The sequence below is a fragment of the Podarcis liolepis genome, assembly GCF_965112155.1.
Source record: "Podarcis liolepis genome assembly, chromosome: 13".
In the NCBI taxonomy this organism is placed as follows: Eukaryota; Metazoa; Chordata; class Lepidosauria; order Squamata; family Lacertidae; genus Podarcis; species Podarcis liolepis.
Window position 1 is genome coordinate 32,110,672 of NC_139573.1, and position 25,689 is coordinate 32,136,360.

Below are 25,689 nucleotides of genomic sequence, written 5' to 3' on the forward strand. Positions count from 1 at the left end.
ACTCATGCACTTAAGCCTCCTGCAAGAGGCAGACTGTAAGTACAGTAGTTGGCTCCAGCCAGTCACTTATATGGTGCTGCTGTCCTGTTAAAAACACAAGGAGAATAGGACAAAGTATGCTTTTGAGAACTTGAGTGATGTCCACAGTTCTGCTGGTGGTGTTGATTTTAGCTGTGCAAACTCATAATGAAATGGAGATGTTTCAAAATTAAGATGTTTCTTTTATTATTTGTTTCATTTTTCCCCCTCTTGGTTGCATTTAGTACAAAACAAAGGATATTTGCAGACAAAAAATAAACTCTGATACTAAAATGTAAACTTCTCTATCCATCAAAAAGTTGCACAGGAGTTCAAGCTTTCCATTCTAAAACTAAGGTCTCTGTTTCAGCACAGAAATCCACATAATCACGTGTTTAAATTTTTATTTTTATTTTGGTAAAAGGAAAGGAAAATTTAAAAGGGAATTTCAGGTATACGCCTTTGCTGTTCCTTTGCAAACTGAGAGTTGGCAGGCTCCCAGCGCTCAGTGAATTGTACTGCAAAGAAACAGCAAAAGTTGGCAGTGATTCAACACAGAAAAAAAATAAAATCTCTGTTCAATGCACACCTTTTAAAGAAAGAAAAGAAAAAGGGTAAAAAATAAGCTTTCCTCAAATATTGATGCTTGCTAACATGACATAGAGCTGGTAAGCATTTCCTGCATTTTTAAATTAAAGCCTCTGTTACTTGGCACCACCTGTGGAACACGTTTAAATAAAAAGTAACATTATTAACACTGCAGTACATTGTCAAGCTTGAGATAAGACAAGTAACATTAAATAATTCCTGCATCTGCTGAAATTTTCTGTCCTTCTTGAACATAACCTTGAATCTTCAAGATTTCCAGCTCTTTGCACAGCTCTTATATGTCCTTCTTGCGGAGTCCTTGAATTCAAATGCCTTCATCATTACGTTACAATGAAAGTCAGTTAATGGCTATTGTTTGTAAACTATAGCCCAGCTTATAAAGTTACATCTCTGGTGATTCCCACAGTTTCCCACTTTATTCATTTCCCTCTCTATCCCCACCATGCTTGCAAGAACCCTTCGATTGTCCACATTTGACTTTGGCTGCCTGTGAAGGGTCCTGTCTGCACAGCTATGTCAAGTGATCTGTTCCGTAGCCCATGGTTTTGAGAATCTAACATTAAAATAGAATACATAGCACTTTACAGTTCTTATACTTTACATGTCTAACACTGTGACATACATGGGAAGGACCCACGTGCAGTGAATTAGTACTCTTTGCGGAACATAAAACCCTCAGCTTCCTCTTAGAGGGCACTCACATACAAACCTGCATTTCCATTCAGTTCAGCATCCTCTTCACCCAAGTCAGAATTATTCTCCTCTTTCTCGCCTGCTTCCTCTGCCTCATCATTTCCCTGCTCTTCCTCTAGAAGGTCCTCCTTATCTTCCTGTTGTTCATGGATGGTGATATTGTCTGAAACAAGTTGCATGGGTGAAAGAACAGAGCAAAACTTAAGGCTGGCCAATTGAGTCTTATTTGTGGATTACAAAACCCAGATGGCACAAATGCTGCGTGAAAATAAATGCAAAACTCTCGTTATAAAGCTTGTGTCTGATTGAAAGAGTTTTGTGGCACCATAAAAAGACCAATAGATTTATTACGGCAGGAGCACCTACGTCATTCATGTGTTATGGGTATAGGGTTAGTAGGTATATGAGTATGAATTATGCGAGTTACTCATACATGACGTATATGAGTTGCATGTGGTTGGAGACAGGGGGAGATCAGATGGAAATTATTGTTCTTGCTGCTGTTGACTGATGTATTTTCAGGATGGGGTTTTTCTCTTCTCCCAGTACAGTTCAGCTAGCTAAGTAGCTTATACTCCAAAGGCTGATGGTTCCCTGCAGCAGGAGAAGTAGTATTTTCTCCTCAACCCTGCCCTCTCAACAATGGTGATTTTCAAAGACAATTTATACCAATAGCTACTTGTTGCACTCTTTTTGTTAATGGAACCTATGTGGCAAAGCTCAGAGCTTTTGCTAGTTCAGAGTGATGCATGGTTCCTTCCCTTGGTTGGGTTGAATTCAGCAATGTTTACTTCCGTGTTTTTGTTTTTTACTCTTGTTCACTCAGTTACCAAATTTTAGTTTATGCAAACTTGCTGTGCAAAGTGCACACTTCTGGAAGTCATTTCATAGTACTTAAAAAACAACAACCAGATGTGGTATGCTTTATTGAATCAAAAAAGCAGTTCTGAAACTGCAGTCTTGAAATCATGGCAGTTGTTTCATGAATAATCATTTTCAAGGGCAGCTCTCCCCTCTCTAAAATGAATGTTTCAGTTGTCTGTTCCCAACAGCTGCATTCTTGAACACTTTGAGCTTGAGCTTTGAGCTTGTGCTCAGAGTATATGATTGTGGTGGGTTCCAATTCCAATTCCAAAATGGCAAACTCGCTGCAAGGACCCTGGGATCGCATAGCCACAAATCAGTTGGCACAGTACACTGGGAAGCCCGTTTGTTTTGTGGGGCACCTGGAAAAGATTAATCCATCTGGGAAATTTTTCTTCCTATCTGATGGAGAAGCGGGGGAAATGCAACCGCGGAGCTGAACACACCTCTTGAAGAAGAGATCTCTGGGATCATTGAAGCAGTAGGAAGAGATACAAATCAAGTACTGTAAACGTCATGTGTGCGTCATATACCCAGTTCAGAGAAGATAAAAACGCATTTTACTTAGCACTATATAATGAAGCTCTGAAAATCGTCCATGAATTCCCTGTGTACTACCCTTTTAGTACTAATGCATGATTGGTACTTTTCATTACAACTTCAGAGTGGACAATTTGGTGATCCTTACTGAACAGAACTATTCAAGAATCTCAGTATGAAACAATATTGCTTAAAATGTACTTTGGACAGTCTGCTATGCCTGAAATATAGTACAGACTCCAGAAGTTCATACATTTGTATCCTAAATGATGATGCTATCCTGAGGGCAAAAAAATCCCTGTGTCTAGTGAGATACAATATTTTTCAACAGATAAGCATTTTAATGTTAAGCTGTCACTCGGGTATTTACCTTAGGTATTTACCTTAGGTAAATACACAACACGGTGCTTATACTTTCATTTTATTTTTAGGTGATCTTCTACACAAGTATCAGGGAAATCAGTGTATTATATAAAATGCAAACCATCCTAATATTGATGGCATCTAAAGTAAAAAGTGTTTGGTTTTATTCTAAGACTTAATTGGAGCTTTAGTCCCCTTACCCAACCAGCATATTATAACAGTTCAACAATAAACACCATTTTATTTATCATATATGAATATATATGATTGTGGTGATCAGCAGATGGCTGCTTTGTAACACAGTGCTGGAAGGGGTATATTTGTGAAAAATATAATAGAATCATAGAATTGTAGAGTTGGAAGGGACTACGAGGGTCATCTAGTCCAGCCCCCTGCAAATTCAAATGCAGGAATCTTTTGCCCAATCCCACAACCCTGAGATCAAGAGTTTCATGCTTTACCAACCGATAATCCACCAACCTTGCCCATCTTGGCTGCTCCCAGTATTATCGTAAAGCAGTCTGAAAACTTCAGATGACAACATTTCTGTAAGATTTGTCAACTTTTTAAAAAAAAACACACAACGAAAAAAACACCGTATTTTTCGCTCTATAAGACGCACCAGACCACACGATGCACCTAGTTTTTGGAGGAGGAAAACAAGAAAAAAAATTTCCGAATCTCAGAAGCCAGAACAGCAAGAGGGATCGCTGTGCAGTGAAAACAGCAAACCCTCTTGCTATTCTGGCTTCTGGGATAGCTGCGCAGCCTGCATTCACTCCATAAGACGCACACACATTTCCCCTTACTTTTTAGGAGGGAAAAAGTAATTGTAGATCAATGCACGTTACAAAAGGGTTACGTTACGCCACAGATATTGGGTAACTGATACACTTGGCAGGGATAGAGCGCAGCCCAACTTCAGTCCCACCCAAAGTGTGCTGCATTCTCGGAAGTGGTTGGCGCCGGAGTCTCAGCTACGACTGAAAGTGAAAGTATAGGAGGAAACTCCCTGGAGGGAGCCCAAAAGCACTGAAACGCAGGCAACTGCTCTGAATATTGTTTCCTGCGAAGAGTCTGCGTCAGAGCACACAGGATTCATGGAAGCTGCTTTCAGAAAGAGAAAAGGCACTGGCTGCCACCTTGGTGTAGCCCCTTCTGCCTCTCTTTCTCCAGAGACAGAGACGCAGCCACTGTTTTCATGATTCTGCTCACCCTATCGTTCTATCGGCTGTGGTTTTCAGAGAAGTTCTAAGGCGCATTCTCTGAACGTTCCTTATAGTAATAGTAGAACTTTCTGTTTGTTAATCATTTCAGTAGTACCTCTCAGTCTGCAAAGTGCTTTCAACACTTTTTCTTTCAAGCCTCCTTGCGGGGCGGGGGGTAGGGGGCAAGGATCGCTCAGAGTTTCAGCATCACACACCCATGGCAGAACACCAGTCCAGGCAAATACTTAGTCATTTCTCTCTCTCTCTCTCTCTCTCTCTCTCTCTCTCTCTCTCTCTCTCTCTCTCTCCAGCAAGTGTCTTTGACTGCTGGTTAGTATTTGCCCTCCTGGCTTCCCTTTCATGAGGTAGGCAGAAGAGGACCTACGAAAACTGCAAAAAGGATTGCCGTGAACTTGTTTCAGGGCCTGAAAGAGTTCATAATGGTCCAGGAATTCCTGGAAGGTCAAAGGTCGGCACGGGCCCCTCCAGTGTGGCTCCTGCTAGACTTACAGTATTAGTTGCTTGTTGCCTAAAAATTCCACAGCTGACTTAAATTTAAAAACGTAAACATCAATACATCATGCCATAGAAAGATTCCTGTAAAATGTTAATACCTTCATATGCCTATAAGTCATTAATACACATGCATACATACACAACACACACATGTCCATGAATACCCACATTTATATCTACAACAAACAAGCACCCACAAACACCCCTCATAACAGCCCACAGGAAGCTTTGGCAGCACGTGAACAGCAGAATCATAGAATTGTAGAGTTGGAAGGGACCCTGGGAGTCATCTAGTCCAACCCCCCTGCATTGCAGGAATCTTTTTGCCCAACGTGAGGCTCGAACCCACAGCTTTGAGATTTAAGAGTCTTGGGCTCTTAAACAAAATCAGGTGCGGGGGAGGCAAGTCTTTACCTGGCCCTGAAAAGATGGCAACAATGGTCTCAGCTGGACATCACTGGGGTGAGCATTCTGCAGGTGTAGAAACACGACTGAAAAGGCCCAAGGGAGAGGCATGGGCAATGGTCAAGGGCAATGGGAGTTGCGGTTCAGCAGCATCTGGAAGCTCACAAGACTACAGTGGTACCTCAGGTTACAGACGCTTCAGGTTACAGACACTTCAGGTTACAGAGTCCGCTAACCCAGAAATAGTACCTCAGGTTAAGAACTTTGCTTCAGGATGAGAACAGAAATCGCGCGGCGGCAGCGGGAGGCCCCATTAGCTAAAGTGGTACCTCAGGTTAAGAACAGTTTCAGGTTAAGGACGGACCTCTGGATTGAATTAAGTTCTTAACCCGAGGTACCACTGTATAGCTCTCTCAGTATCCCCTTTCTATTTTTAAACAAGGGTAGGGCAAGCAGAGCAGCTCAACACCAGAATGAAACCCTTGTCCTGACCCACAACAGAAAAGATTACTGGGGAAAACGTACCCCCCCCCCAATCTAGTTATCTGTGCTTCTGTTGCAGGGATAACACATAATCCCCATGCAATATTTTGCGTCAGGGGAAATATATGTTTCCCCAGAGCTGCTTGGGTAGTTGTTATGTATACAGAGGGTGGGGCATGACTCTTGGGCAACTATTGGGTAAGGCCTATGACATCACTAGCAAAGGAGCAACAGCATACTGACTTGGAACCTTTCCACTCCCTGTGTAAACATGTGGGGCTGTTTATGGGTACTAAAGGGTGATAGCAAACCATTCTGCACATACTCAGAGGCACTCTTTCCACCATTACTTCGCTTTTCCATAAGTTGTCCCTAAGGACTTCCTTTTGTGCCAGACTTCTAGGCACAGGTCTGGGCTTTAAAGCTTTGTGCCCAAGTGGGGCATGGGCCTGGGGAACAAAATGGATTGGAGAGAAGAGGATATATTGGCCTTCCGACTGGCCATTCAGACCCACTGGATCTAGCCAGCTTCCTAGCTGCCATCCTATCTATTAAAAAGCGGTCAGCCAGATCCCATGTGGTTGATTGCTGATATAGTTTAGAGCAATGAAAGCTGGGAGAGAAGAAAAGAGAAGAGAAAAAGCTGTCTGCCAGTTTTGAGTTAGAAGTACCAAGTCAAATTACAAATTTATATAGGAATACTGTACTGTATGTTTCCTTTTTGCAATGAGCTATTGGCTATTAGTAATGCTGAACTGGGTGTGATGTGCTTTCAAGGTTCTTTGTGTGTGTTTGGGGTGTGTGTGTACAGTTGATGGCTCTTGGCTAAGTAATAAAGCCTTTGACTTTATTCCAGAGCTGAACTCTAGTACTGAAAACAGGGGTGAACTCTAGTGATCCTGGCTGAGATTAAATCTTGAAGTTATCGCCATGGGCAGAAGGAAAGCAGCTTGCTGCTCTCAGGGAGAACAGAAGCATTTGCCTTCATTATTCATCTGCGTAATCCTGGCAGCATAAGCATTAGTTACCGTTATAAGTTATTGCAATCTTTGCCACTGAGTACTTTCCCAAAACTGATAATTATTTTAACTTATTAAAATGGGAAACCTTACAGCAGTGAGTTCTACAGATGAGTAAGCCTCTTCCCCCTAGCTATGTCTGTTGTGGGCGTTATATTTCTTAGAAGGACTCCTTGCTCTTGCAAGTTGGAGAGAAACTGGTACACAAGCCATCCGACTACAGTATAACAAACCAAATTATTGCATAGTTCCGACAAGTGACACATTCTGCAGCCATGAAACATCTGGTGCTTACCCTGTTCTCAACCAGAAACCAATATCAGAAACAGGGAGTGCAGGAAGAATTTGAAACTTGGCCAGAATTCTTGAAAATGTAGTTCATCAGCTAACTGCCCTATGCTTTGGGTTCCTTCAGCATTAACAAGATTTTGGTACAGTGTCTAAGCAGGGCCTTGATTTTGTTATACAAAGTGTAGGTGCCTTTTCTTCTTGCTCAAAAGACCCCTGTGTGCCTTAAGGAGGCTCCACAAATGATGGCAACCTCCCTTTATATACTACAGTCGTACCAATATGATCCTGAGCCAAGTTAAGTGGGTGGTGTTCAACTAAGTTTTATGTGGAGTAGATCCATTTTAATTAATGGACTAAGGCCCGTTAATTTCAATAAGCCTGCTCGAAAACTTAGTTGAATACGCCTGCTGTTAGCATACAAAGCCCTAAACAATTTGGTACCAGGGTATCTAAGGAATCACATTCTCCACATCTTTGCCAAGCTGCTACGGTCAACTGTGGGAGAAGGCTGCCTTGTTTTTTGCCACATGATGTGCCAGAGGTTTGCTCTGTGACTATTTGGAACATAGCCTTTAGTGTAGCAGTGCCAGCGCTGTGGAACATGTTTCACTTCGAAATCAGACAAACACCGACAATCTGTACTTTTAATTATGTTCTAGAAATGAAAGGGAGGGAAATTATAGCTGCAGGTCTTTCACCAAGCATGAACCTGCTCACTTCTAGGAATTTGTTGGCAGTTTTCGATTAAAATGATTTCATCTGTTTTATAATATTTTATTATTGCATTTCTTGCAATACTTAATTTTTATAGTTTTTGATTGTATCTCTGGCGGGTTTAATGTTGCAAGCTGCTCTGTGAAGACTTTTTTTTTCTTTTTTTGGTTTGCAAAGCAGTGCTTAAGTTCTGAAATATAGAAAGAACCAAAAGCACTACAGAAAACCTCTCCTTCTAGCTTTCCAAAACCTCTAATCTGTATCCTTCAAATAAGCAAACTAATCTCAGCAGCTAACAAATCTGATAATATAAAGAGGCATGTGGAAGTAAAATAAAAACTGGCAATAAACCTGGCTGTTGCTGATATTTGGAACAAATGCTTTTAGAAGCATGAAAAAGAAGAAGAAGAGTTTGGATTTGATATCCCATTTTATCACTCCCTTTCAGGAGTCTCAAAGCGGCTAACATTCTCCTTTCCCTTCCTCCCCCACAACAAACACTCTGTGAAGTGAGTGGGGCTGAGAGACTTCAAATAAGTGTGACTGGCCCAAGGTCACCCAGCAGCTGCATGTGGAGGAGCGGAGACGAGAACCTGGTTCCCCAGATTACGAGACTACCGCTCTTAACCACTACACCACATGGAATTTCATGCCTGTGAAAAGTGCAAGGCTATAGCAAACTCCAAGCAAGCACAGTGTCAATGAACACAAAAATCCAGGGAGCTCAAATTCAGAGAAAACACATTGTGCAGGAAATGGGAGATGTGCAAAAGACCACTCTTTTCATTATCACTTCATTTATCCCATACGGTAGCTGAATCCAGGCATTAAGTCCATGTTCCAAGGCTGAGCTCTTAGCTCAAATTATCCCTGGCCCACAGCTGAGAATGTAAAAGCACTTGCCTTTAACACAAGAGCTCGCTGTGCTTCCACTGAAGTGTCCAGCTTTCTGGTGGCGTGTGACACTTTGGGTAAGGGAGCTAAGGGAAGTGTGGCTGGCTCCTGCTATTTGAATGTCATTTGGATTATCTGAGGGTTGTGCAACAGTGGAATGGAATAGCAATGATCCGTATGGCCAGTCAAATGTTGTAATGGATGAGGCTGTTTTAATTGCTGTTCCCTGCTTTGATGGCCATTTGGGCTGTAATGGGTACATAAATAGACTTTCACAGCAGCAGCAATAAATTTGCACAGGATGAGGTTAAAAGCATTACTACAGCATGGGTAAGGACTACTGTGAAAACTAATCAAGGGAGAATGAGGCAGAAGCTCACCTCTGGGTCTCTTGGTGGTCATCTTGTTGTAATACTGTATAGTGGTACCTCGGGTTACAGACGCTTCAGGTTACAGACGCTTCAGGTTACAGACTCCGCTAACCCAGAAATAATACCTCGGGTTAAGAACTTTGCTTCAGGATGGGAACAGAAATCGCGCAGCAGCGGCGCAACAGCAGTGGGAGGCCCCATTAGCTAAAGTGGTGCTTCAGGTTAAGAACAGACCTCCAGAACAAATTAAGTTCTTAACCTGAGGTACCACTGTATACGGTTACTGCCTCACACTTGCGTGCATTAAAAGGGTTAACCCGAGCCCTGAGGTCATATTACCAGTGGGTGTGGCTAGCAGCCTCTGCTCCCTCATTTTTCTCAGGAAGGAGCTACACGGCCAATGACTCTCAGCTGCAAGAAAAGCCAAGTGAACTGAATCTCTCCAAAAGGGAGATTTTGAAGCCTGCATCTTTGCTAACCCACAGATTGCATTATCCTTTTGCAAGGAAATCAACTACTTGTTTTGGAACCTTTAAACTTCTTTGTTTTACTGCCAATGAATGGAGACTTGTTTGATGTAAGTTCTGGAATGTTGTGAGTAAAATCTTTGCTTATTTGTGGAAAGCGTAAGTGTCTGCTATTGATTCTAGCGGAAGTATTTTTGTTTGGTCTGGTTTTTAAAGGTGGATGAGGGTAAATGCAAAATCTAACCAAGTTTAAGTGTACTTGGAGCAATCACCATCAGTGGCGTAGCGTGGGTTGTCAGCACCCGGGGCAAGGCAAGTAATTTGCGCCCCCTCTGCCCTAGGGGCAGAGAGCTGTGAGTGCCAGCGCCCCCCCCCCCGATGTTGCGGCCGGCCCCCCCTGCACCCCCACGCTACGCCACTGATCACCATTGTGCCAACTCAGCTACTACTAGAGAGTAAGAATCTCTCCTCCAAACCTCTCTCTCCAACATAGCTCACATCATCCACTTGCAGGGCAGGAAGAGGCTGCAGAACTGGTTTTACTGCTCTGAGAGCTTGGCAGAGTCCCCCCCCCCCAATGTATCTTCAGTGTTTTAGGACCCCTACAGATGACCTGTTTATTGAGCAGTAGAAATAAATATATCATCCAGTAGCACCTTAGAGACCAACTAAGTTTGTTCTTAGTATGAGCTTTCGTGTGCATGCCCACGAACATTCATCCTGATTTGCTTATTGGGAGGTTAGATTACATCAGGTCTTTATTGAGCATTATTACTTCTGTTGTGCCCATATATAAGACAATGAATGTTATAAGACAATGAGCATTCATCCTGATTTACTCGTGGGGTGTTTATACATCTTCCCGTTGCTAATTTATTGCACACTTTTCAATGACTTCCCCCCCATCAATTTCCAGACTGCAAAAAGTCCGTATTATTATTAATCATTGTTTTTTTATGTACAAAGCTCTTTAATCCACTTTAGCTGTGTAAACTGAAAGTTAAAGTATGCACTTGAATCTCTCCTGCAAAATATGGACAGTCTGGGGGCACCAGGAGCTGGGGCATCCCAGTGAGTGGGTTACTGTACAAGTACCGGTACCTAACCTACTGTGAGAGCAAGGAAGCAGAGGAAGCAATCATGCTGGTAAAAGGGCTTCAAGACCAGTAGAGCTGGAAAGCAATACAGTAATACCAGGAAGGTGAGAGAGTGTTCCTGTTTTGTTTTATTAAGGTGGCTGGAAGACGCTGCAGGGGTTCTTCTCTCTGCCTGCTTTCTGCCCTTCTATAATCCCTGCTTAATTATTTCTCTTTTCTTTTACTGAATGTTTTTCTCTCCTTCTTCCTTTCCAAATGTTGGTAAATTGGAAGACTTCTCCCTCCCCTGCTTTTTGAGGAAGATGCCATTTGAATGCTGCTGCCGCAAATAGAGACAATTCAGATTGCACAATTGGTTTGAAACTCTTGCACACTGAGCCCACTTCCCAAAACAATCAGGCTGTGTACACGCTCCTGTTTACTCTTGCATCCAGTGTGCTCCCACTACAGATTTGGAAAGGGGTGTACACATGACATTAGCAACAGTCTGTATCTATCCTGCATCTGTCCTGTTGTTTCTTACGAAGTACTTTGCATTGGTGCATTTCCCTTGCAAACCAGCTTCGATTCAAAATGAGAAAAAGAATGAAGTAGGTGAATTTTAAGTCAGCAATATGTGCGCACAGCTACAGGCTTTTTTTTTATAATAAGGGAAGTGACAGGAACATGCACTAAAAGGTTTGGGGGAAAGCTTGTTCGCCACATCGTATAACCTCCCCACAAACAAAGAATAAATAATTATGTAGCCAACATTGTCTAATCTCCCTGCAAATGTTGCACAAACAAATCAGGATGATTCTAAATAGGTCGTTTGCAAGCAATCTGGGTGGAGTGAAACAGAATATCAGATGGTTGGTTTGGCTTATAATGCATAGGAGGCAAGGATGAGAGGATTCAAAGGGGGCCTATGGGTGACAGAAGGGGCCAGTGCCAAATAAATAAGGTGTGTGTTAAGAGACAATTTGTACTGGTAACTGAAGTTTGGGTGGTTTGGGCTCAGTTCCTGTATTTGAGCAAGTTGACCGCTTGTGGAGGCAGTTCTGCTTGATAGACCATTAGTGTGGTGACATATTGGTGATTCGGATGACAGCACCACTACCCATTTACCGTATTTTTCTGTGTACAGTGGTACCTCGGGTTACATACGCTTCAGGTTATAGACTCAGCTAACCCTGAAATAGTACCTTGGGTTAAGAACTTTGCTTCAGGATGAGAACAGAAATCGTGCATTGGTGGCGTGGCGGCAGCAGGAGGCCCCATTAGCTAAAGTGGTGCTTCAGGTTAAGAACAGTTTCAGGTTAAGAACAGACCTCCGGAACGAATTAAGTACTTAACTCGAGGTACCACTGTATAAGACAATGCTTTTTGCTAAAAAAAAATTAGGCAAGAATTGGGTGTCGTCTTATACACGGATAGTGAATGCAGAGGGGGATGTGCGATTAATAGCAGCAAGCAGGAGATTGGCAGCGGCGATTGGGCGGGAGATTGGTGGCTGCGGCAAGGCCTGCCTGTGATTGGTTGTGGCTGTGGCAATTGGGCAGGCGATTGGTGGCTGTGGCAAGTGGGCGGGTGGGCTGTTGGTGGCGGCAAGCAGGCAGACAATTGGCAGCTGTGGCGAGGTGTTGATCGGCAGTGACTGTGGCAAGTGATCAGCAGTGGTGGGCAGGTGGGTGAGTGATTGGCGGAAGCTAAACAACTTAATTTCTTAATTTTGGGTTAAAAAAAATAGGGGTTGTCTTATACATGGGGGCATCTTAAACACGGAAAAATACACCTGAGTGCTCTTAAAATAGCATCTGCTATTGAAATAAATATTGCCAGAAGTTGAAGAGTGGTGTGATGACTGTTACACGGGTTGCATACACATCATACATTTAGAATGTAAATCCCCCACCCAAAGAATCCTGGGAACTGTAATTTACCCTCTGACAGAGCTATAGTTCTTAGCACTTTTAATAAACCACAGTTCCCAGGATTCTTTGGCGAAAGTCATATCCTTTAAATGTGCTTCAGATGTGCAGTGTGTATGAAGCCAAAAAGACTCACTAGCAGGGCAGTTTGTTGAATGGGAGGTTGGGGTTCTTTGGTCAACCATCTCCTTCTCAAAGGAGTCATCCAGAAAAACCAGGGTGCCACAATCATTGTAATGACATTTACAATAAAAGTTTGAAGGAGGTACACAAAGCCTGAGAAACTGGTGTGTGTGAGAAGAGTAATTGCTATATAGATTTGAAAAAAGGGGGAGTAGAGGAATCTATGGCTGTGTACGTATTACTGTTTACCCCAGCTCCACAGTGCTCCCTCTGCTGCTGATTGAATCTATGCACACATGACATTAGCCACAATCCATATCTATTTTGTATTTTCTCCAGAAATATTATACCCTCCAAGATTTCTCCGATGAAAATAGGGACGTCCCATTCAATAATGATAATTTTACTATTTATACCCCCACATCTTACTAGGTTGCCCCAGCCACTCTGGGCAGCTTCAAACATCTATTTAAAAAAACAACACAATAAAACATTAAACATTATTTTTAAAAAAGCTTCCCTATACAGGATTGCCTTCAGACGACTCAGGGATCGGATAACTCCATACCCTTCAACATTTCTCCAATTAAAATAGGGACATCCTAAAAAAAGTGGGACATTCCAGGATCAAATCAGAAACCTGGGTGGCTTCTCTAAACCAGGGACGTCCTTGGAAAATAGGGACACTTGGAGAGTCTGAAATATTGCTGTTTGATCTGTTTCCCCTCAAAGCAGCTTCCATCCAGTTTCAGTCCACATTCACTTTGTGGTTAAAAACTAAGGTGTGTACATTTGAGATAGCCATGGGTTGCAGGCCTGTGGAAACCAAACAGGTAATGCACCATCTGGGCTGTGTGTAGCAACATGCAAATGTGCCTTGAAGCGCAGCAGAGGGCGAAATGACTTTTCTGAGTTCTAAGCCACTAATATGCACATAGCCAATGCTGCATGTGGAAATTGGCAAAGATATGCGGTGACCCAAACATGGGATGAATTCTTTTTTACAGGTGGGATGGGGAGAATAACGTGAAATGTTCACCAAAGGAGGGTTTCTGTATTAGGATAATTTGTTCGGGTTCTGGAAGAGTTTGTGTAACAATAGGAACCAGAGATATCCTCATGTTCCTATTCAGATGGATGACTGATTATCTCATAATCCCTGATCTTGCTGACTGTGGCTGATGTGAGTTGGAGTCCAACAACATCTGGAGGGCCAGAGGTTCCCAACTCCTGTGCTAAAGGGGTGGAGAATGATTAAGTTAGGTGTGGTGGACAGCAGGCATATCTAAGGTTGCTCCTTCCTGACTTGTGAAGGGGGAAACCCCGGAGAGTGTGGCAAAGTGTTCATTCCCAAGCCCCCTTTCCGAAGTAAAGTGGGTTATGGGATACAGGGGGAAAGATAAGGAAACTGAAAGTTAAGGCTAAAGTATATGTTACAGAAGTGCTTTCACACTTCTAATGGGGGACTGAATTAGACTTTAGTGCAGAGCTTTCCATGTCGCGACATGTTAATGTGTCGGCTGCAGTGTGTATGTTTGTAATGCGAACCCTCCGCACGCTTCTCCCAGGGCTGGAAAGTGGTTAGTTTAACCTCCAGTTTGCTAGTAAAACTGAATTAGTGTGCCGTGAAATGATGCATGTCTAAAAAGTGTGTCACCATCATGAAAACTTTGAAAAGTTCTGCCTTAGTATTAAACCTTTTACCCTTGTACTGTTTTCTCCATGAACCCTTCACCCACACCTGAAGCACATAGGTTAGTAAAAACATTTTTGCCATTTGTGTGTGTGTGTGTGTGTGTGTGTGTGTGTGTAATTAATGGAGTGAAGAGTGAGTTCCAGTTAGGATGTACGTAGTAGGAAATTTTCATTGCAAAAATGGTGCAAAGGTAATAGATTAGCCCATATTTGCCGTTTCACCAATATTTGCAAAAACTTTATAGAGATGGAGATGTCCTTGTTGTAATTTATGGCTTATGCAGAAGCATAATTTCTAGTTCTGAAGAAAGCCCAAGAAACTTGACACTTGAGAATAAAGATTCTGAATTGACAATCTGCTTCCTTCTTACTGTTCTTTTCAGAAGCAGAGTCTGTACTACCACCCACCCTTTCTGCTACTGTATTTGTTTATTGCCTTTGTTTTTATGCTTTTTATTTTTGATAGCTTAATGATATTTTAAATTTTATTTACAATTATAAATTGTAACACATTAGAGGTTTTTTATACTCAGGCAACAACATAAACCAGGAAGAGAATTGGGGGGGGTAGAGCTGTAAGATTTAAACGCAAGTCTGAGGTGTGTGCCCATGTCCCCAGTTTGTTGTTATTAATAATGGTACCATGTGTAATATTTCAACAGAGTAACTAGGCAGTCCCTGATGACAGGAATTTACAAGCTAAAATTTGCCACAGGGGAGGCAATTCATGGAAACAAGAAAAAAAACAAGAAAAATGTGTTCCATTGTTCATTTACATTAGGATGAGGAATCTGTGGTGCAGTTTGCATGTAATGCTAAGCAGAAACCATGGCTGAGTGTGAACAAGTACGCAGATAATGCAAAAACTGCAGCCAGCTGTTCTGTTGCCACTTCATTAGCCAAAGCCAAGCCATGGTTTGGCTTAACATTACTGTACATCTGAACCTAGGCTTGTGGTTTCTTTTCCCAAGCAAACCATGAGCTGTAGTCAATGCTTGTTCTTGGCTTACTGCTTATGGTTTTAGGGGAGATAAACCACAATCCTGGATTTGGACATGAAACCAAACCACTGCTTAGCTTTGGGTAGTGCAGCAGTAGCAAGACCAGGAGATGAGCAAAGTTACAACAGTCTTTGAGCACCTGCATGCCTACTCATTCATGCTCAGCCATGGTTTGTCTTGGCATTATGCACAAACCATTTGCTTTGATCACAGTTCCCATCATCCTTGACCATTGGCCATGCTGGCTAGGTCTGCTGAGAGCTGGAAACTTGGCCAGTTATATGTTCCAGATGAAGAATAAGGATGTGTATGCTGTTTCAAAGGCTTCATGGAAAATGTCACTTTTGAGGAAAGCTGTGCAAGGAGAGGGGGGCAAGGGTATCCTCGCTCAAGTGTTTGGGGTGGGAATTCCAGCTTACAGGGAGCAGCAAGGGAGAGGGGAGGGAAAGAGGGCGGAAGAAGAGCCACAACATTTTGCGGTAGTTGCGCTGTTGTGCCTTGCAATGAAAAACCACTTTAGATAATTGCAGAGGGATGGAAGGTGCAATAACTGGCATGGACTCGTGTGTGTCTGTGAGGAGAGCATGGGCGTAGCCAGGATTTCTGTTAAAGGGGGGAGCAAAAAGTTGTTGAGCTTGTTTTGGGAGATCGCCCAAAAGCTTGTTGAGCTTTTTTGGGGGGAGATCATGGATAATAATCCCTCCCTCCCGAAAGAAGGACATTACCGGGGCAGGCTTCTACCTCACCGAATTAATGCTTTTCAATTCATTTTTTAGGATTTAGGGGGAGAGTGGAGGACAGTGAACAAGGGTCGCCTCGCCTCTGGACCAGTGGGCCAAACTGCATGCTCATAGCGCAGGGGCTGCTCTGGTCTAAGGCGGCTTGTAGTTGTTGTTTTTGGCGCACTTTTGAGGGAGCTCAGAGAAGGAGCGCCCCGCTTCTGTGAGGAACCGTGTGCATGTGTGACAGTGACACGCGCCTATGGCGGGAGGGACGAGGAGGCGGAGGCGGAGAGGCGACCCCAAGCTCTTCTTCCGTACATAACGCGGTGGGAGGGGGTGGGGAAGGCCGAGGGGCGTTTCGCCTGGCAGCTCCGCGGCGCCTGCCCCCGCTTTCGGGCGGGAAGGAAGGCGGGTCTGGCGAGGAGCGAGCGAGGGACGGAGCGCAGGAGGCGGGCCCCGCCGAGGCAGGAAGGGCTGTGGCTGGAGCTGGGGCTGTGACGGGGCTGGCAGGGCTGTGCGGGGCCGAGCGAAGGCCCGGAGTCGACGCACGGAAAGGGAGGAAGGAGACGAGGGGACTTTGCGCGCACAGCAGCAGCGAGCCCGGGAAGCCGAGCCGGGCTGGGCCGCGGCGGCCCAGGTAAGGAGCTGGGGGGGCCACCGGGGCAGGAAGAAAGCGCGTGCGAAACACACGCGCACGCCGCCCGTTTCACACGTTCACCCCCCTCTTTACGCGGGTGGTGGGGAGAGAGGTGACGTGTGACGGGTGTTTCTTTTTTGGAGTTAAAAGCTCCTGGGAACTGCCGTTTTGTACAGTTCCACACACACATTATGGGTTGTTTAGATTAGGCAGCCTTGCATCGGGAAGTTTTTTTTTAATGCTCGGCATTTCGTTGTGCTTTTTATATGTGCTGGAAGCCGCCCAGAGTGGCTGGCGGGGTATGAATAATAAAATTATTATATTGTGTTTGTGTTTAAGCAGGGACATGCAAAGCGTGTCACGTGTACCCCGTGGAACTGCGAATAAACGCGCGCGCCGTGAAGCCGTGTCCCTGGCCGTGTTTGTGTGCGCGCTGGGTGGCGTCCGTTCAGATGCGCGTGTTGTTGTAATGTGGGATGGCACATGGCTCTAACACCCCAGCCTCTCCTTGTGGGGTAAATACATTTCGGTAAATAAATACTTGCGGCCGTGTGACACGTGCCGTTGTTGAAACCCACCCCCTCCTCTCCCCGCGGCAGTGGGTGGGTGTGTTTGTGTTGCGAAGAAGATAAGGGCTGCAGGGTATTTTGCTACCAGCGGCTATTAAGAAATGGCAGTAAGGGCAAGGATAGTATTAAAAAGTTATGCGTGCATCAGATCCTGCATATATGAGGAGAGAGAGAGAGGTGCAGGGAATGCCTTTCCGTTGCTTCTGTGCAAGGTAGATTTCCTGTGTTTCATTGCTATATAAGAGGTGCTAGGAACTTGAACCCGAGTTGAAATTGTACCGCCTGCCCTGCAGGTCCTCCTTCCTCATCCTTTCAGAGCGACAGCAAAGCGCTCTGCGTATGCTCAGAAGTATGATCTTGCTCACAACTGCCATGGTAGATCTTTGCCCTGAAAATAGGTTTCCAGGGTAAGCTCCGATTCAGAATAAAATCCTGGGTATATTGGTTTGCTTTTTTTATTGTTTAACCAACCCTATATGGCAACTAGCCCGCCTTTAACACAGGCACTTCACATGGATGACCACGACTACCCAGGGCTGTGTTAGTTTAAGTGGTCTATTTTGCTTTTTTGCTTTCCCTGCTGAGCTGTAAACAGCATGTGCTGGAGGTGGGGGGAGTGTTTACTTTCTAGCAGAAGAAGCAATAAATCTGCCATGCCGTTTCCCCTCCCTGCCGCTTCCCGAACAGTTGCTGCACACAGTTTCAAAGCAATGTCATTGGTGCCTGGGCTATCTGCTGCCATGTATCGCTCCATGTTTGCCACAGGTTGTTGATTCTGATAGCATTGCCTTCTGGAGAAAATGTGGGGGTTGGGGGTCTGAGAGTCAAGGTCCTAATTCAAGAAGCCCAAATTCCCTCTGTAGCAGAGCTGTTTTTTCTGGTGGAATGGTTGTCATGGTGCACGTAGACGTTTTCTTTGCCATAATCATGAGATGACTCCACTGGTGAATCAAATGCTTAAACCATTGAACCACTCGCAACTTTCCTGACGAAACTAGCTGAACAGAATTTTTTTCTGAAATGCATAACTTTCTCAGTGTCCTTACAAAATTTCTTTTCTATTGGACAACTTCTGTATGTGAGTGTTGAGAGCACTGCACCACATTTCATCCGCTGTAATAATATATATTGAATTTATTTAATTTAGAGCATTTGTACTCTGCAAAAAAGGCTCCCAGTGTGGCTTACATGCAAACAAAACAAGTTTAACAATCTGAAAAACACACAGAACATGTAAGAGATTTTCTCAGCCATGTATCTAATATTTATTTACTTAAATACAAAACTCAAAACAAACTTATAAATTTCAACACATTGAAATAAATGTCAGTTTAGAAGGACAAATAAAAAAAACTTTGCCTGGTGCAGAAAACATAATAATTTTGGGGAGAGAATCCTATCATAAATGAGGCACCACAATTGAAAAGGGTGTCTGTCACTTATCTCAGATGGTGGAGATGCCTGGTGGTGCAAGTCTCCAAAGGTCACCTCAATACATGGACAGGTTGAACCAGGGACAAGCATTACTTCAGGCACCTAGGTCCCAAAATATGCAAGGATGTAAAACAGTTTTGCATTTGAGCCATAAAGGACCCTGACCATTAGGCCCAGTCATGACCGACTCTGGGGTTGCGGTGCTCATCTCGCTTTATTGGCCGAGGGAGCCGGCGTACAGCTTCTGGGTCATGTGGCCAGCATGACTAAGCCGCTTCTGGCGAATCAGAGCAGCGCACAGAAACGCCGTTTACCTTCCCCTATTTATCTACTTGCACTTTGACGTGCTTTTGAACTGCTAGGTTGGCAGGAGCAGGGACCGAGCAACGGGAGCTCACCCTGTTGCGAGGATTCGTACCCGCCGACCTTCTGATCAGCAAGTCCTAGGCTCTGTGGTTTAACCCACAGCGCTAGGTGACTAGAAATTCTATGCAGGTGAGTAAGGGAGCTAGTGGACGAGGGACGAATTGCTCCATCCCACTTTTGATACCCTGCTTAGTTTCTTTGCCAGCTGTGAAAGAAGGGAAGTCCTTTTCTATGAGATCAGCATGGAAATACAGAGGGCTGGTGAAGAAGGGATGGATCATTTTGACCATCCAGCTGTCCATTTCATTGAAGGCTTCATTATTATTATTAATATGTTAAGAAGCTAGAAGCCTGCTTTTCCATGGGGAATAGGACTTCCCATCTTCCATGGCCAGCATGGAAATGCAACATGCTAGTCTTTATTGCAGGCTAGTAAAAGAGTTTGCTGGCTGGTAATTTTTGTTGGGTTACTTCCAAGACTGGTTAGCAGTTAGCTTCCTTGCTCAATTCTAATTGCTGTTTTTGACCATTTTACACATCTCAGTACCTCAAGGACTGCTTTTTCTCACATGAACCAACCCAGACCCTGTGTTCAGCATCTGAGGCTCTTCTCTGTGTGCCTCCTGGTGACATGAGAATGTGCCTTTTCATTTGTGGCTCTTCTAGGATGCTTTCCCCGGGGAGGCATGCTTAGCACCATCACTATCTAGTTTAGATGCCTGACAAAAAAAAATTCCGTTGGGTTATTTACAAAACTGAGTTAAAGGAAATCACCCGCACCTTGAATTACACTTGGAAGCAAACTGCAGCTAAGGACTGGAATAATATATTCATTTGTAATTAGCAATCTAGTAACTATATTCTGAAACAACAGCAGTTTCTGAACAGCCTTTAATTGCAGTCCTGTGTGCAGTTAATTGCAGTAGCCAATCTGTTTAGCAGAGTATAACTAATACAGTACAGCTAAAATAATTGTGACCAGACTACAAGAACTAATTTATTGGGTTAATTTTGTGTTTGGCGTTAAAACGGTTATTATGTATTTCTATGGTACTTTTCTGTGAACAAGTTGTATTTAACTTTGCAGCGGCCTCTTGAGACATGTTTAGGCTGTAAGACAGCGGTAGGCAACCTAAGGCCCGTGGGCTGGATGCGGCCCAATCGCCTTCTCAATCCGGCCCGCAGACGGTCTGGGAATCAGCGTGTTTTTACATGAGTAGAATGTGTACTTTTATTTAAAATGCACCTCTGGGTTATTTGCAGGGCATAGGGATTCGTTCACCCCCCTCCCCCGCCCACCACATGGTCTGAGGGACGGTGGACCTGCCCATGGCTGAAAAAGGTTGCTGACCCCTGCTTTAAGAAAATGACACTGATGTTCTGTGGATTGGTTCAGCTCTTGATAGATTTGCAGTAAGGAATGGATTTTGCCTCAGGCCAGAATGCATGGTGACCTTGGAAGTTTCCTCTGCTGTATTTGACTTGACTGCCTCTTGCGAATCACCTTCACCTATTAGCTCTCTGTAAGCTACTATTTAGGAACGTGGGTGGCGCTGTGGGTTAAACCACAGAGCCTAGGACTTGCCGATCAGAAGGTCGGCGGTTCGAATCCCCGCGACGGGGTGAGCTCCTGTTGCTCTGTCCCAGCTCCTGCCAACCTAGCAGTTCGAAAGCACGTCAAAGTGCAAGTAGATAAATAGGTACCGCTCCGGCGGGAAGGTAAACGGCGTTTCCGTGCGCTGCTCTGGTTTGCCAGAAGTGGCTTAGTCATGCTGGCCACATGACCCGGAAGCTGTCTGTGGACAAAGGCCGGCTCCCTCGGCCAATAAAGCGAGATGAGCACCGTAACCCAGAGTCGGTCACGGCTAGAGCAGTTGGGCTTTGATGTCGAAGCCCAGTTCATGTCTATACTCAGCTGTGAGCCTCCCGTCCCAAACAACTGATTGGCGCTATATCTGGTTATCTTACTGGGATGACGCATGCTAGCATAGCTGAAATGTGGCAACAATCTCTCAAGCTAACCTACTGGACAGGATTGTTGTAATGATAAGGTGAGGTATCACTTGACATCTACCCATGTACACCCCTTCTGAGTTCACTTGAGGGAGGGACAAGATGCAAATATGACTAATCATGTATAGGTTATAGATATGCATAGATAATGTGTGGGTATGATAAAAATAAATAACTATCAATAGTTCGATGGGTACGTTGTCTACTCTTTGCTGCATCTTGCATGACAAACAAACAGAAGCAGGAGTGGGTGATGACACTGGGGATTTGCTTTGGTCTCTGCATCTCTTATTGTTTATTGATATAGAACAAAGGATTAATAATAATAATAATAATAATAATTTATTTATACCCCGCCCATCTGGTTGGGTTTCCCCAGCCACTCTGGGCGACTTCCAACAGAACACTAAAATACAATAACCTATTAAACATTAAAAGCTTCCCTAAACAGATGTCTTCTAAAAGTTTGTTAATTATTTTTCTCTTTGACATCTGGTGGGAGGGCGTTCCACAGGGCAGGTGCCACTACCGAGAAGGCCCTCTGCCTGGTTCCCTGTAACTTGGCTTTTCGTAGTGAGGGAACCGCCAGAAGGCCCTCGGCGCTGGACCTCAGGGTCTGGGCAGAACGATGGAGGTGGAGACACTCCTTCAGGTATACCGGACCGAGGCCGTTTAGGGCTTTAAAGGTCAGCACCATACTAGGATGGTCTCTTCTGGGATGCCTGGAATTCTATCCCTAGTTACAGTCCAATTGCATTTTCATGTAAAGCAGAGCACACATGGATGAATTGTGCTTGCCGCCCCCCCCCCCGCAATATGGGCACTTCCTCCTTTCTGTCATAGTGGTGGGCAGTTTGCTTGGCAGAACAGAGTTTTGCACATGAATCCTAAATGTTCCACTGCACTATACTGACAATTCTTACGGCACATTTCTCTCTAGGGCAGATATCAAGCTCTAAAGTAGAGGGGCTTTTATACCAGCTGGCCGCTGAGATGATCCCACCTGTTGTTAAATGGGCAGTTTACAGTTGCTAATTCATTATGAAGTGCAATTGATACGGATTTCGCATAGTTGCTTTCGGGTTGAGATTTTGCTGCATGGCAGGCTCAAATTCAACCGATACAGCTTTTGCTATCTCTGTATATACGTGGATAATCAATCTCCCTACCCCACCCCATTTTGCTATCTAAGCATTTAAAAGAGGGCATCCCTTTGTTTATTTCCCCAGGACAGTGGGGCTGTGGAGCAATTACTCTTTTATCTGTTGGGCTGTGTGTTTTGGAATTATGTTGTTGTTCAATTCAGCGAAGCAAAGGGTATTAGAAATAGCCCAGTTTACACCATGAGAATACTTGGCTGCCTGTGTGGGATAAGCACTTCCTTCAGATCAGGTATCTAGGATGAATAAACTGTAGTTCTTTACCAGAGTGTAGAATTGTAGGGGGAAAATAGAAAGCTAGACACCCTGGACAGTTGCCTACTGCCTGCATTGTGTGGTTTGATTTGTTTGCACGAGGCGTATGGAGATGTTTGTTCCACAGGTTCCTTTTTCAGTGTTAACACATGTTATCGGCTTGAAGCCTTTTAATGGGCTGTTACCTCTACTGCATGGTTGATCTTCTAAATAGCTGGTAGGAGAATAACTTGCTGGTGGATGAGCAGATGACTTCCAGTCCCTTCCCATTTAATAATTTCACAGTTCTAGCATAGAAATGACATGGGGCTGATACAGTTTTCATGGCTGCTATTGCTTCATTTATATGCCACTTTTCTTAAAGCAGCACACAGTGTTAGTTATACAGGGCCATCTTTTCATTATGTTAATAGTATGATTTTTGAAGCCCCCTCTAAAGTGTTAGGTAGCTATAACTTGGCCTCATGAAAAAGTCTAGTAGGGTTAGTTTGCCCTGACTTTTGCAGAGAGAAAGGGAGCTCAGCTTGCAATGGGAATTATTCACAAGGCCAAACTCCATCTGCCTGCTGCCTGCAGGGGCTCTGGGAAATTTGCCATGCTATATTTGTGTGTGTGTGTGTGTGTGTGTGTGTGTGTGTGTGTGTGTTAATAATTAAGGAGCTATAGGCATGCTTAATAAATCTAGAGCTAAGTTTTATTTAGAGTACACTATGTGCCTACAAGAGTCCACATATTTTTACTTTGTAGTAATTTTGTTTCCTATCTTTTGCAGTGCTTTTCAAGAGCTCCAGTTGAGGGCGAGGAACCAGTGGAGGTAGGTCCTATAGAAATCCAAACTTTAATAATCTACCTTTACATAATTTCTGTTGTGCTGCTTCTGCTTCTCTCATTTTTTTAAAAAAAACACCTTCCCCTGGTTTTGTTTCATTCTTTATCCAAGATCTACGCAACGCCAAGTGAGAGTAAAGTTTCCCCTACTGTGGAGCATGACCACATAGAGAAATGCAAGACAAGTGGCAAGCCTTTATAAAGTGTTTGACCAAGCACTTATGAAAACAAAGTAAACCGTAAAACTGCTCTTGGTTATATGCTTGTTGACACTTTCAAAATAATTCTGATATGGCACATGTTAGATGTGAAATTCAGCCCACTATTTCTCCACCTCTTCGGCCTGTAGTCTCAAAATTTTCCGAATTCCTTAGCCTCGCCATTCTCTTCCTGCCAACACTGTCCAAGCCCCTCCTATATTTAGGTTGTTCTCTCTTCCTCCTTTTTCTGTGGGCATTGGTCTTCTCCATCTGAGCTTCCCTAAAGTTCCTGCGTCTCACCCACTACGTTCTGGAACTTTCCGTCTCAGAAGCTGCACTATTTTCCCTTCCTTGCAGACGCATTCTCATTCTGAGCAGTTAGAATGAGTGAATAGAAACCATCAGCTTACTGAGCAGTGAATGTGGGAAAGTTTGCCCATTTCTTATGTGCAGCAGCACATACAACTGTGGCTGGCTTTGTCTTATTCTGTGGTTGCTGTTGCTCTGCCCTTAGTTACGGACTAGTTCTGTTCTGTTGCCATGGAGTGGAAGGCCTGCCCCTCCATGCATTGCTACCGTGTTTTATCACTATTTATTGGGGAAGTTTAGGGAAGTAGGTAGGTTATTTGTTCTTACAGTCTTAAAACTTTATTCACACTGATAATTGTGTTGTTTCAAAGAGGTCAGTAAGATTCTTCCACTCTCTTTGGAGTTGTTCTCTCTCTCTCAGGAAAAAAAAACCCACAAACTTTTTACAAAATTTCTGTCTGTGAAGCCCATTGTTGTGTAGCTTTTAATCCTGTGAAACTGCCTATTGAGTGTAACATCACACCTTAAAATCGAGATTAATCACGTATGGATTGTACACATTTCACCCCAGCCCCTTGTCATACAACTCACACAGAACTATGACTTCTGAGATATAACTAAAAGAACCCTCAGATCTGACTATTATGGGGTTAAATTTGGAACCTCTAATTATGGACAGAAGTAAGACTTTTCTTTCCTGATCCTTTTTAGTTTTTGCCCAGGATATTCCAGCAGTAAACAACCTGCAAATAATGTGAGTAGGAGTATTATTTATGTATTAAAAAGCATTCTTACACAAAACACACAAAACAAAAAGAGATTATTTAAAGATGTGTCACAGAACTAAACATATTTTAAGAATTTCAAAATATATAAACAACACTTGGAAAAAGAATTTTGAAGTCTCAAGGGCAAATTACACACAGTGATAAAGAGAAGTTCGGCATTGCAGGAATCTTTTTAAAAACTTACATATAGCAGCTGTAGGGGGTGATATGGCTCCCAACATTTACCAAGTATTACATAGCAGAGAAAGATTGCTCCTTATTTTGCTTAATACAGACAACCATGAAATGCCATGATAGAAAAACATTGTTTGCTAAATTGTCTGTCTGTAGTGTTTTCTGACATTGCACAAAAACTCAGCAAATGATTCGGGGGACTTGCAGGCTGGAAACAAGTGCTAGACGTGTTTTGGTTTCTCAAATCCATCAATACACACATACATACCTATCTGTTTCATGTGACGGTTTTCTCTTTCAGAGGGCATACTGTATGGCTTCTAACATGGAATGGCCATCCTCCATGTATCTCCATTTTTATCCTTCATAACAGTTTCTGCCAATCTCATCAGGTTTGTTGTATTTCCCAAGGAATTCACGTGAGGAGAGGAAGCTGGTATTCTTGCAAGTGGAGATGCCAGCCAGGGAGGAGAGTCAGAACATAAAGCATAGTGGGGTATTTTATGCGTGATGAATAATAAAAGGAATAGTGCTGCAAAAAACCCGCTCTTTGGGTGGGAAGCTTTAGTCTTGGCTTTTAGCCAGAGATCTCCCTGCTCACATACAGCCCCTAAACATATTTACAAAACTTCTCCGTTTAAAAAAAAAAAGTGTGTTCCCCATACTTTTCAGTTAGGGTAGAGCAAACTGAAAATGTTCTTAGGTTTTAGAATTAAAACCAGAAATTTGCCCTCCCCACAGAATCATGTGCTTATTTGAACCCTGGCCTTCCACTACACCAAACTGGTGTTGTGTATGATTTTGTAGTCAGCTGTATAAGCTATAAGTCTGGTCCAGGAATAAAGCAGGATGAAGACCGTGTTTCGAGAAACAAAGTGTGGGATGCAACTTGCATACATAGTCCCTAGCAGTAACAGTGGTAGTGCTGCTGTCAGACACCAAGCTCAGTGGCT

The 25,689-nt window shown here is 43.6% G+C and overlaps 1 protein-coding gene and 1 long non-coding RNA gene across 9 annotated transcripts in view; one reads left to right on the plus strand and one right to left on the minus strand.

Moving 5' to 3' along the window:
* Positions 1 to 25,689, plus strand: part of LOC310690538 (signal transducer and activator of transcription 5B) — a 92,324-nt gene that overhangs the window by 16,556 nt on the left and 50,079 nt on the right. For 2 of the 8 annotated variants that reach the window (XM_083469662.1, XM_083469666.1), the window contains exons 1-2: positions 9,366 to 9,565; positions 23,210 to 23,251. The gene's annotated coding sequence lies outside the window, so the exon portion shown is untranslated. Of the gene's footprint in view, positions 1 to 9,365; positions 9,566 to 16,375; positions 16,641 to 23,209; positions 23,252 to 24,485; positions 24,529 to 25,689 lie in introns of those variants that run through there. The other 6 variants (XM_083469665.1, XM_083469661.1, XM_083469660.1 and 3 more) reach the window with 6 other exon arrangements.
* On the minus strand, positions 248 to 3,653 carry LOC310690894. The gene is made up of 2 exons (XR_014518261.1): positions 3,568 to 3,653; positions 248 to 1,483 (listed from the first exon to the last, which is right to left on the minus strand). It is a non-coding gene; the product is annotated as an uncharacterized lncRNA (long non-coding RNA).